The sequence below is a fragment of the Pyrus communis genome, chromosome 6, assembly GCF_041283825.1.
Source record: "Pyrus communis isolate YQ-2024b chromosome 6, ASM4128382v1, whole genome shotgun sequence".
Classification (NCBI taxonomy): Eukaryota; Viridiplantae; Streptophyta; class Magnoliopsida; order Rosales; family Rosaceae; genus Pyrus; species Pyrus communis.
The window spans coordinates 14,190,542-14,200,682 of record NC_142570.1 but is presented as its reverse complement, the minus strand read 5'-3'; the positions used below and the strand labels follow the sequence as shown (position 1 = coordinate 14,200,682).

Below are 10,141 nucleotides of genomic sequence, written 5' to 3'. Positions count from 1 at the left end.
CTCTCTCTCCTCCCTCTCTCGGATTTTCTTGCCATTTCCGTACAACCTGTACGGACAACCCTAAAAAACCTTCCAAACATCACGGATCGAGGTCATGAATGGTGTTTTTGGACTCCTTGCAAGCTTAGGAGTTAATTGGTGGTGGTGGTTGGACGTGAAAACCTTGGAAACCTTTGGAACCAAGAATTCCCGATTTGGATATTGTTCATGCAATTGTGATCGTGAAGTTTTCAGGGAGTTTTAAGCTGCTAGGAAGCCTGAACACATCTTCATGAAGCTTAAGGAGTAATTTTGAAGTGATTTGGACGTTAGGAAGCCCAGGTTTAGCGAGTTGCAGGTTTGGCAAGAATATCGAAGGTTTTTCAAGTGACTTTCCATTTTTTTAGGTCCCCAAAGTGGTATGATTATGTTCTTCTCATTGTAAGCTTCATTTTGGTACAAATTTCATGGAATTTGGTTGAGAAATGAAGAAGATATTGAAGTTCTAAGTTTTTCAGTTTCTGGCGATGCAGATGGTGGTCGGCGGTGGCTCCGGCGAGGATCACTGGAGAAGACGAAGAATATAATCATACCAATGGCGTTACTAAAGGCATCAGGTATATATAACGGTATATTCTATTTTTGGACGAAATATTCCCTAGCGCCGTTAGGGTTTCCATACGTGTGCCAGGCACGTGGCGGCGCGTGGATGGTTGGAAATTTTTTCTAAAAATATGGGAATGTTTGTGGTGTTGAGTAGATCACGTTGGTATATTCAAACACCCAATTTGAGCAATATTTGAGAAGTTATTAGCTAGTTTTGTTTAAGTGCTTTAAATTAATGTTTATATAGTTGTTTCGTATATAGGTGAGACCTATCCTCAGGACGAACGCAATCAATTGAGGCTTGGAGGCTACGACCCTTCCACATACTAGTGAGTGGGCTTTTAGTTTTCCGTATATACCTATATACTTGAGATTTTTCCCAGAAAATCAATTTAAATGAATTTATGTTTGAAATGCCATGCCTATTGATTTATGCTTAGACTATGAATTTGTTTGATATGTGCATATTGTGATTTGACGCGGTGGACGCTCAGGTAAGTACCAGGTGAGTTGTAGATTGTTTATGTAAATTGATGATTATGCGAGATGTGTTGAGAGCTCATAAACCTGCACCCCGGTGTTAGTGCTCCCGCCCAGAGTTAGGGCACAGTCCTTCACGTGATGTTCACCTCCCGCACTATATGCTCATCTTGGATCCAAGTTAGGTGCACAATCATGTCATACAAACCACTATAGGTGGTTCCGACTCGTACGTGACCCGCAATTATTCGCACAGTCTTCACGTGATCGTAGCACTTGAGCATATTTATTTACCTCCAGTCCTGTCGTACAGACCACTTTAGATGATTCCGAATCATGTGCATGTATATTTGTTGAGATGTGGATTTGAGCCGTACAAGCCACGTTAGGTGACTCCGGCTAGATGGATGAGCTCTAGATTCAGCCGTACAGGTCACGTTAAATGACTCCGGCTGACATATCATTTGCATTGAGTTATATCACCTGACATACATATTTTTTATGTTGAGATATTTGACATGGCATATATGTGGATTTTGCTAATTTGAGTATGGTTTCGATATATGTATATATTCTATTTTCTGGGAAATTATACAGGTTTTTCGGCGAGGGGTTAGAACTTTTGAGAAATGTAATGATTTTGAAAAGCTTTGTTTTTGCCCACTCACACTTTTTGTTTTGCGCCCTTCCAGGTTCTAGTTAAAAGTGCTTTTTGGTGGCTTGCGAGGAATCCACGGCAGCTTTGACAGATTATCACCATTGTATGGTCACCTTTTGGTGTTGTATAATTAGTATTTGTCCTGCTGGACTGCACTTAGGCTACTTATGCTCTGGTTGTGTATTTCACACTTAATCTCGCACTAGCACCTTTTCTTAGCTAGTATTGCTGGTAACTTGGTTTTTATTTATTCGTATTTCTCTATATCAATATTGCTTCCGCACTATGCACATGGCTACGTCACCCTCGCGTGACGGCCAACACGCCTTGATTTCAGTTGGAGTGTGTCATCTGAGATGGCAGATGAGTTGGACAGCCACATCATCTAAATTAATTAGCATTTAATCAAAATGTTAATCAATAATTAATAAAAAGATTGTTAATTAAATGATGATTGTGGTATAGAAGGAGTCTCATTCTTCCACCTAAGATTATTTAAGTATTTTAATTAATAAAAAAGATTGAAATTAAATGATGTAGCTTGTCCAACTTATTTGCCACCTAAGATGGTAAAGAAATGCGGTATAAAATTGTGGTAAGAATAACATTACTCATGAGAAAATTGGTTAGAATTAAACTAGGTTAAGGGTTTGAAATAATCCTTTTCGACAAAACAAAAAAAATGGCCCAAGGATTTAATTTGTACTTGGCGCCACTGTAAATCTTTAGTAGGCCTTTCAGCCCAAGCCCATCGAATCCCCACTCCGCCACTACCTGGAAGTACAAACTTCCCTAGAAACTTGGAGACTTGGAAAACTGGATCCTAGTTCTCACTACATTATGCTAATCATGAAGGGAACAACAAGATCAACCCAAATGGTCAAAACCTTATAGTTCTACTGAAAAAATCTCTAACCCTAAAGCAACTCAAACAAGTCCACCGACCCTTCAACCACCTCGAAACCCTCCTGCTCCGCCAAGTCCTCCACTCAAATTTCACCTTCTCTGGATGTACAGTCCGCTGCGTGCACTGAATCCTTCACGATATGAAAACCAGATGCATTCTCATGGGGCTACGCCATTCGTTTCTTCTCTCTCCATGCGGTACAAATCGGCTTTCTCTGTATATGAAACTGGGTGACATGAAAACTGCACGGACAGTGTTCAATGGAATATGACGGAGAAGAATGCGGTTTCTTGGAATTCTATCTTGTCGGGGTATTTGAAAAGTGGAGATATGGAAGAAGCTCAGGTGGTGCTTGATAAGATTCCGAATAAGGATGTTGTGTCTTGGAATTCCATGGTTTCCGGTTATGCGAGGGTGGGAAATATGGACAAGGCGTATTTCTTGTTTCAACAGATTCCTGAGAGGAGTTTGGCCTCTTGGAATGCCAATGTTTAGTGGTTATGTGGAATATGAAAGAATGGAATCGGCTAGAAGCATTTTTTATGACATGGCATTAAGAAAGAATGTTCCTTGGATAGCGATGATTAATGCGTACTCAAAGTGCGGCAATGTTCATTCTGCTTGTTATGATTGTGATTGTCTTGATCACAAATTAAGAGTCCAGGTAGTTGTATTTAGGGTCATCACTTGTTATTAGGGGACTCTGTTAGAATGTCAGCTGGCAAGTATTGTATGGGGTATTATAAAGCAGGACTTGCGATCATTTGGTTGTAACGGTCACTTTCGATAAAATACAATGTCACAAAAATATTCAGGAGCTCAGTTCTCCTTCTTCATCTTCAACCTCTGCTCCTCCATACCTCCTTTGCTATCTTCTTGCTACTTGCAGGTTGAGATAGGGTTCCAGAACTTTGATCTTATCGTTGCTCGTCAGCTCTTTTATCAGGTGAATGAGACAGATGTGCTCTTGTTCAATGCCATGAGAGCTAGCTATGCGAAAAATAGCCAACCAAAGGAGGGCATCGAACTGCTCAACGAAATGCTTAAACCGGAGTTGAATATTCAACCAAAGGAGATGACTTTGGCTAGTGTTATATCTGCTAGTTTGCAGCTAGGAGATTTGAAATTTGGGTTATGGATTGAGTCGTACATGACTAAGCACGGAATTGAGTTAGATGATCATTCTGCTACTGCTTCAGTTGACTTGTACACAAAATGCAGAGATGTTGATAGGGCAAATAAGTTGCTTCATGGCTTGAAAAAGAGAGATGTGTAGTTGCATATTCTGCGATCAAATTTTTATTGAAATGTCAAAGCAAAACAATCTCATCTGTTACAGATTGGACCAACTAAATAAAGAATCTATCAATATGATTTTCAACCTAACTATAAAAAAGAATGAAAGATGAGTACGAACTTGAACTCTAGAGCTTTGTTCACTAGGTTGAAAAGCAAAGCATCCACTCATCCGTAACAAATGGAGAAATAAGCAGAAATCACCTTGAGACCCCAAGTCCAGCATTCAACTTGGTAAAAAGCAAAACAAAAAACAATAAAGGAAATTAGGTAGGCTGGTCAGCGCAAACTAAAGCTCCAAAAGAGAGCTAGCAATCATACCTCAGCTAATCCAGCAGCAATGACTTCGATTGACACAAAAGTCCGGGTTTGATTAACATTAACAAAAAATCCACTTGCTAAAATCAATCCAATACCTGTTTCACAATTACAAAATATGTTAAAAACAAAAAATAGACGCAAAAGCAAAGAAGAAGCATTCAAAAGATTAAGGCATTTAAATAATTAGGCGAAGCAGATGGAGATCAGTTAAAAGTTGGGGAGGGAAGTAATAATCTCCGTAGTGGGTGCTCGGTAATAAAAATGACAACCGAAAATAAAAATTAAGCCAATAAGTTTTTTTTTTTTTTTTTTTTTTTAAATCTTAGATGTTTTGTAGAATGAAAATGCATCAAACCAATATATACCTTTCTTATGAACTCATCGACTGAGAAAGTGAGCATGCAAGCAGAGGCCACCGGAAACAAAAACGTCAGTTATGATTTGAGCATTTCTGAAAAAAGGAGTCAGAAAACCTTAAAATCCCCAAAAACCCTAATTTATAAACTCCCAATCAAACCCAAAAAGGATAGAGGAAACCCAAATAAAGGGAAATTCAAGAAATTCAACATACGGTAAGACGTTTTCTGACGGCCAATGTAATTAAAAGCCTGCATACAGTTTAGTTAATTAACAAATAATGCAGGGCAATTTTCATTTCCAACCAACTGTTCGGATAGCATGTGAGGAGTTTCAAGCTATGGTGGATACGTGTGGTTTGGTTCCGATTGATGTTAAGGGCTCCCCTTTCACTTGGACTAATGGACGTGGCGTATCATCTCATAATGAAATGTTATTAGATCGGTGCTTTTGTTCTACTGCATGGCCGGATGCCTGGCCTATCACCAATTGCTCCACGTTGGTTCGTCATTCTTCAGATCATAATCCTCTTCTAGTTTCTTTTCAAAAGTTTGCAGCTCAAGGTCCTACTCCTTTTCGCTTTCATCGCATGTGGTTAGATCATCCTGATTTTATTAATTTGGTTAAAAATTCATGGCAGTCTATTCAAGTTTATGGTTGTCCTATGTTTATTCTTCAACAAAAGCTCAAGTTGCTAAAGCCTATTCTAAGACATCGGAATGCTGATGTTTTTGGAAATGTCAATGTTGCCGTGGACAATGCTAGAGAGGCTTTAGAAAAAATTCAGTTAGAAATCTCCACAGAGGGTTTTACTGATGAACGTCATGGGGCTGAATTGCAAGCTCATTCTACTTTGTCTCATGCACTGCTAGTTCAAGAAAAATTTTGGCAGGATAAAACACGGTCTAAATGGTTGCGAGATGGAGACCGTAATACGAGTTATTTTCATACTTTGGCAAAAATTCGCAGGACTCGTAATTTTATATCTTCTCTGCGTATCGGTTCGGAATTGGTTGAGGATGTTGAGATTTTGCGCAATCATGTGGTGGAGCATTTTTTTAATGCTTTTCATGATGATGGCCTTGCTATTGATACAGGTTTGGTTACTCGTCTTATTCCTCCTTTGGTTACTACACCTGAAAATGATACTTTACTGGCTATTCCCACATTGGAGGAGATTAAACAAACTGTATTTTCTATGAATCCAGATAGTGCTCCAGGTCCAGATGGTTTCGGTGGTTCTTTTTTCCATGCTTGCTGGGATTTCGTTGGATTTGAGGTTTCTTTGGCTGTCCAAGATTTCTTCAAGACAGGTTATATTTTACCCAATTTGAATTCTAGTTTTGTAGCTCTAATTCCTAAAGTCCAAGAGGCTGATTCTATCTCTCAATTTCGGCCGATAGCCATGGCTAATTTTATATTCAAAGTCATTACAAAGATTCTCATAGATAGGCTTGCTCTTGTGGCTACTTGAATTATTTTGCCGAATCAATACGCATTTCTTAAGGGCAGGCATATTTCAGATTGCATTTTGTTGGCCTCGGAGTGTGTTAATTTATTGGACAATAAGTGTTTTGGGGGTAATGTCGCTATTTAGTTTGATGTTGCTAAAGCTTTTGATACTCTCAATTGGGACTTTCTAGATCGGGTGCTTAGAGCTTTTGGTTTCCATGACACTTTTGTTCAATGGGTTCGTGTAATCCTTTCGTCAGCCCGGCTATCTATATTATTCAATGGTTCACCTGTTAGATTTATTGGATGTAGTAAGGGTGTTCGTCAGGGGGATCCTCTATCCCTTCTCCTTTTTTGTCTTGCTGAAGAGGTTTTTAGTCGAGGTCTAGTGGATCTTGTAAATTCTGGAAAGGTTAAACCCATTTCTTCCCCACGGGAAGTGACTGCTCCTTCTCATATTCTCTATGCAGATGACATAATGGTTTTTTGCAAAGGTGACAAGCGCAGCCTTATGAACCTTATGCATTTTGTTGAAGAATATGGTGTGAATTCTCGTCAATGTATTAGTAAGGGTAAATCTCGTATTTATATTGGGAAATCGGCTTCTGCGCGTCGTTTGCGTAATTTATCCTGGCTCAATGTCTCTGAAGGTGAGCTTCCATTTACTTATTTGGGGGTTCCTATTTTTAAAGGCAAACCTAAGAGGGCATATTTTCAAGCATTAGCAGATAGAATACGTTCTCGTCTTTCTCAATGGCAAGGTCACTCTCTCTCAATGGCTGGTCGAGTTACTTTGGTCAAGTCAGTTGTGGTAAGCATGTTGTCTCATACTTTCTCGGTTTATTCTTGGCCACCTACGATATTAAAATAGGTTCGTAGTTGGACTCGAAATTTCATTTGGACGGGTTGTGCTGATTCTTGTGGATTTTCTATTGTGGCATGGAAAAAATGTTGTGTTCCCTTAAATGAAGGAGGTATTGGCATTCGTAATTTTTCAGCTTTAAATAAGGCCTTTTTATTGAAAAAGTTTTGGGATATTTTGGTTACCTCATCTATGGCTTCACGGTTTTTTCAAGGTCGGTTTTTTAATTGCCTTGGACAACCATGTTTTACATACAAGAGTTCCTCCATTTGGCCTTGTTTACGCCCTCTTTTTTCAGATATTTTTCATGGATCAAAATGGGTGATAGGTAATGGTCAAAATATTAATTTTTGGCATGTGAGATGGTTAGATTTTCCAATAGTTGATAGGCTTGGTATTCCACCAGATTTATGTAAGGCTTTTTGAGCTAAAGTTTCTGATTTTATTGTGGATGGTTGTTGGATTCCCCCACCTACTTTACATTCATGCTAGTGCCCATTTGGAATGATATTTCTTCTATTGGGCTTCCTTCAAAGAATGGGATTGATGACAAAATGGTTTGGTTGTCTACTTCAAATGGTGACCTTTCTTTATCTTTGGCTTATGATTTTAAACGTAATAAACAACCAATGGTTCAATGGGATCGATGGGTTTGGCAATCTTGCTTTCGCCCTCGTAATTCGGTTACATTGTGGAAGTATTTACATGGTAAGATGTTAACTGATGATCTATTGCAGCAAAGAGGTTTTGCTATAGCATCTATGTGCTCTCTTTGTTGTGAAGGTATGGAAACTGCTTCACATATTTTCTTTGAGTGCTCTTTTGCACGTAAAATTTGGTCTTCTGCTTTGGAATTATTCAGAGTTCAATATTTATTTCAAGATATTTTTAGCTTTTTCCATTATCCTTTACAAGGTTTTGGTACCTAAGTGCAACTGCTTTGGTGAAGTATGATTGGAGTTGGTTTTTATTCTATTTGGCATGCTCGCAACGCTGTTCGTTTTCATGAGGAGGTTGTTTCCATCAATTATGTTGTAAGGTCTACTAAATTTCAACTCCTTGAAATTGATTCTCTCAATTCCGGCTGTATGAAGAATTATGTGGAAGAGCTTTGCATTCTTTATTCTATTGGTGTTCATGGACGTCCTGCTAAGGCTCCAAAAATTATTGAGGTGTTGTGGCGTCCGCCTTCTCAGTCTTGGATCAAAGTGAATACTGATGGGGCTGCAAGAGGTTCCCCTGGTATGGCTGCATTTGGTGGTATTTTTCAAGATTTTATGGGTAATTCTCTTAGTTGTTTTGCAGGTTAAATAGGCTTGGCCTCTTCTTTGGATGTCGAACTACATGTTGTTATTCATGCTGTATCTTTAGCTTGGGATAAAGGTTGGCATTCCTTATGGATTAAATGTGACTCTTCATTGGTTGTTCATCTTCTCTCTTCATCCTCACCTTCCTTGACATCTATCCCATGGAGGCTTTTGGTTAGTTGGCGTAACTGTCAAGTTTTACTATCTCTGTGCAGGTTCAGAATTCTCATATTTTTAGAGAGGGTAATCAAGTTGCTGATTGTTTGGCCAATTATGGTGTTGAGCACCCCGGTGTCTATTAGTGGGATTCATGCCCTCCTTGTGCTGCAGTTGCTTATTCTCAGAACCTTTCTAAGTTATAGGTTTTGCTAAAAAAAGGTTTTCAATTGTTGTTATGAATTATTTAATGGTCTGGGTGATGTGATAAATAATAGCACTCAAATCAAACCCTCTTTTTGACAATTGTAGTAAAGATATAAGTATGGATCGTTCTAGGCCAGGGATTAGGAGGGATTGCTAATCTAACGAAAACTGACTCAAAGATACAAAAATATGCTTAAAAACACTTAAACAAACTCAAAGACTCTTAACTAAACTTATATGACTCAAAACAAACTCAAAAGACTCAAAACAACACAAAACAATCAAATAGACTCTAACTAGACTCTAGGACTTAATTGGATGAAAATAGAATTGGTTTTGACTCAAAACACTTAAAAACACACAATATGACAAATTTGACTCAACAAAGTAAAGGGGATTGGGTTTTTGATGAATTTAAGATAAAAACAAGTAACTAAAAGACTTAAATAAGATTTGGATGAATTTGGGAAGAACTATGGATGATTAACTAGCTAGAGGATTCTTTTTCACACATGATATATTTGAATACAAATTGATTTCCAGTTGCTTTTTCTTTAAACTATGAACCTCAACACCCCAGATTAACCGTGACATCACTAATTAACCCTCAGATTCTCCTTTAGTTATTGGATTGGATGACATCATTCGACAATCCAAAGCATTCTTCAAAAGTTCCCTGCATGACATCATAATAGAGATACAATCAAAGATCATTACGTTCTATGAAAATCATAAGTATTGACAAAGCACTTGTAACTATGACATCATGATACTCATGCTAGGAATTTACTTAACATGATTGTGAAAACAACCTTAACTACTTGTGAATATAAGTTTGTGACGATTATGTGAAACTCCCTTATATTCTAGCACCAAATTCAAGCATGCAAAGTAAGTAGGTCTCCCTAATCAACATACAAGAATAAGTTATCCATCAAACGGTTAAGTAAATTGCATTCACAATTTATAAAATCACAACTAGAATTAATCAATTCATATCACAAACATAATCATGGTTTCAAAGCCTCCCCTAGCTAAAACGGGTTCAGCCTCTCATATTCACAACAAAACAAAGAAAACTTGAATTAAACATTGAAAACAAAAGATAGATTACACCTAAAAACGGTCCAACACTCCAACTTGAATGCACAAACGTCCAAGGCTTCTTCTTCTCCTCTTCTTCCTTGCTATGCTGCGGCACAAGAGTTTAGGGGTGATTTTGGATGGATTTCTAGGTTAAGAATGGATTTTGTTTGGTAGGGGGGATGCGGCAAAGGCTAGGAATGGTGTATGGATGAGTGATTGAAGGTATGGAAGTATGGGAATGGTGGAAGAGAGGATGAAGGCTGCGGCAAAGGTTGGTGGACAGGATGAAGGATGGCAGATTGTATGAGTGAGTGATTATGAATGAATAATCTTCTATATGGGTGCGGCAAAGGCTTATGGAAGGCCTATTAAACTTAGCTATTTTGTCCAAAAGCCTTAAAGGTCAGAATCACCTCAAAATAAGTAAGTAAAATCAGAAATTAAAGGTAATATGAATGTGACTTGCG

General features: G+C 38.3%; 1 pseudogene; it reads left to right on the top strand.

Moving 5' to 3' along the window:
* Window positions 1-574: 574 nt before the first annotated feature.
* On the top strand, window positions 575-3,906 carry LOC148696332 (pentatricopeptide repeat-containing protein At4g22760 pseudogene; annotated as a pseudogene).
* Window positions 3,907-10,141: the final 6,235 nt, after the last annotated feature.